The sequence below is a fragment of the Belonocnema kinseyi genome, chromosome 9 (assembly GCF_010883055.1).
Source record: "Belonocnema kinseyi isolate 2016_QV_RU_SX_M_011 chromosome 9, B_treatae_v1, whole genome shotgun sequence".
Taxonomy (NCBI): domain Eukaryota; kingdom Metazoa; phylum Arthropoda; class Insecta; order Hymenoptera; family Cynipidae; genus Belonocnema; species Belonocnema kinseyi.
The window spans coordinates 48,833,045-48,836,129 of record NC_046665.1 but is presented as its reverse complement, the minus strand read 5'-3'; positions in this window follow the sequence as shown (position 1 = coordinate 48,836,129).

The following is a 3,085-nucleotide window of genomic DNA, read 5'->3' as shown; positions in this document are numbered from 1 at the left end:
AAAATCCAACCACTTTAAAAATATTCGAAATTTATACTCTACAATATGTTTTATGAAAATTTAAACTTTTTTATTAAAAATTCATATTTTTTGTCAAAAATTCAACCACCTGGTTAAAAGTTGAACTATTTTCATCAAAATTTACTTTTTGATTGCAGATTCATCTATGTGGTTGAAAATCAAACTACTTAGTTGAAAATTAGTTTCTTATGGTTGAGGATAAACGTTTTAACAAAAATATTAACTATTACATTTGTGTTTAAAAACTGTTGTTTTTAATTCAAAATCAATCTTCTGTAGTTGAAAATGTATCGATTGGGTTGAAAATTAATTCCTTTTTGGTAAAAAAGGCAACTTCTTGGAAGAAAATTTAACTGTTTTGATTGAAGATATAACAACTTTGTGGAAAATCAGTCTTTTTTTTATTGAATTCTACTGTTTTTGATTTCAAATACACTCAAGTTTATTATACTGAGTTACTGAGATATCAAATTAGAGAATGTTATTCATACAAGAATATTGTCAGTTCCGTTAAAAGATGTGTTTTATAAAAAATCAATTTAATCTTTGAAAATCATAATGCCCTGAGTTTTCAAGCGACGCCGCTAAGCCGAGATTTTTACCAAATATTTCATAATGTAAGTTAGCCGAGGGGTTTAGTTGTTAGGGAATCCGTTAATACTTTAGATAAGTTAGGTTCGAATCTCGACGCAGCCGTTCCGATTTTTCATATCGATTATGCGTGCGATTATGTATGGAGTGCATAAATTAAGTATTATAATAATAAAAATAATAATTGTACCCGTTTTTATGTATGTAGTTGTATTTAATTTGTGTATTTAGTTCCTCCTTCTAAAGGATAAGTCTTTTGGTGGAGTGAGTTATTTTTCATATAGTCGTCTGAGATTCTCATATGCTTTGGATGGCAACATCAAACGATGTTTTCGCTCTTTCAAATGACTATATCGTTTTAACTTTAATTGTTAACTTTGATATATTGAATTTTAAATTCTCGCAAGTCTCATTCATTTTTATCATTTATTCTAACAAAAAGTCTCTCAGTGTATGTTTTTCAAAAATATTTTCTAATCTTTATTATTTAAAAGAAAATATAACTTTAAAATACCTTCTAGAATGATTCTCTTTGGTACCAAAATTTGATAGATTCCATTTGATAATTTCAGAAATTTGTTTTACTGTTTTGAAATATTTTTTAATCTTCCCCTCAAATAAATTTCGTAAAATAAAAATTCATTAAAAGTTATTCAATAAATATATAAAAAAAATTTTTTTCTCTTCAAACCTTGAAAAATGTACTTTGTTCGAAATCTTCAAAAATCTACGCCTTCCGGAAATTATTCGAAATGTTAAAAAATTATTTTTCATATTTTCTTAAAATTTGGTTTCCAAAATAAAAAATCCATTAAAAGTTTCCCTTGAATCTTTAGAAAACCATTTTATTATCGTAAAACCTTTTAAAATCCTAAAAAAGCTGCAAACATTTATTTCAAAATCTTTGTAAATCTAAATTTTGTTTAAAATTTGTTGATGTAATTCCAAATTTAAAATTATTCTTAAACCTTTTAAAAATTGCTAAAACCTTGAAATATCTTTCGAAATAATTCCTGCAAACATTCTCAATCCTTCAAGATTTAGTGAAAGAAAAATAAATTTGTATCAAAAGAGATGAATTTTCAAACCAGAAAGATAAATTTTCAACAAAAATGTGGAATTTTCAACTAAAAAAGAGTTTTCAAGTCCAGAAAAAAATCAGGCAGACCATAATTTAAAGGAAAAAATGATTTATAATACAAAATAAAAACTTCAAATTACTATTGTTCGTTGTTTTAGATGTGTCGAAAAAGCATCTAGAAAACTTTGAAGATTTATTTTTTTATATTACATTATTCTACACATTTTTGGAAATAATTTTATTAGTTAAAAAAGTATTTAAAATTTTTTAATGCTGTTAAAAAATTTGGAAATATTTACAAAATTTTCGAACACTTTTCGAAGTTATGTTATATTTTTAAGCTCTTAAAAATTGCGACAATCCCTAAATATCTTTTCAACTGAGTCGAATTATTCCTAAAATTGAAAACTTTTCTTTGCAATCTTACCAAAAAGTATGCAGCCCGTCTTACAACTTAATGCTATTCTTTTGGGAGTGTATGCGGGGTTGCATACTTTTTGGTAAGCCTCAGCGTGTCCACCCTGTATATCCCAACCTTCCCAAGCTACATTTTGTTTAAAATTATGCTGTAGTCGGGTAGCAAAATTTTAAGAACAGAATTATTTCCCGATATTAAGTATGAATAAAAAATTTTCTTTTATCAGTAAAATTGAGAAACATTCAGGAATAATTTTTATTATCAAGTAGATAGATGCATTCAACCTCATTTAATATGTTTAAAATGATGTAAAGGTTTATATTGTCAAGGTGTTATTAATAAAATCGTCTTGTCATTTAAAACAACTTTGTTTAAAACTTTAAGACCAGAATAATGTTGCCTTTTTCTTTGAATAATAATGCACAATTTCAAATTTCTGTCTTAGAAAGGAATTTTAAAATTAAATTTTCTTATTTTGAAATTGTGATTTAGAAAATTCTCGAAAATTATAAAAGAAACAGAAAACAGCTACTTCAAGTCATATGACGCAGTATGTAACCAATCAGATAGTGAATAACAATCAGTGCGAGGTTTTCGTTAATTTTGTTACACTTATTTTTTACATGGGATATAAATATTAATGTGTAAAAGATTCTTTAATAATATTATTATTACTAGAGTAGAAATGTAATAATAATTTTAATTGAGAATTGCTATTGATTCAACTGATTTAGAAAAAATATTGCAAATTGTAAAGGAAAAAACGAAAAAGGAACATGAAAAGAAAAAACTATTTTCCTCGATGGGTTATGTTCAAGGAAGAAATAAGTCCTTCATTTGCGATGAATCAACTTTTTATCAACCTTGTGACTCATTTAGTTTTTCATCGAACTCAGAAAATCCTTATATTAACAATCAGCCAAATCGGAGAAAAGGGTCATACAAATGTAGAAAATAATTCTGAATCATCATAT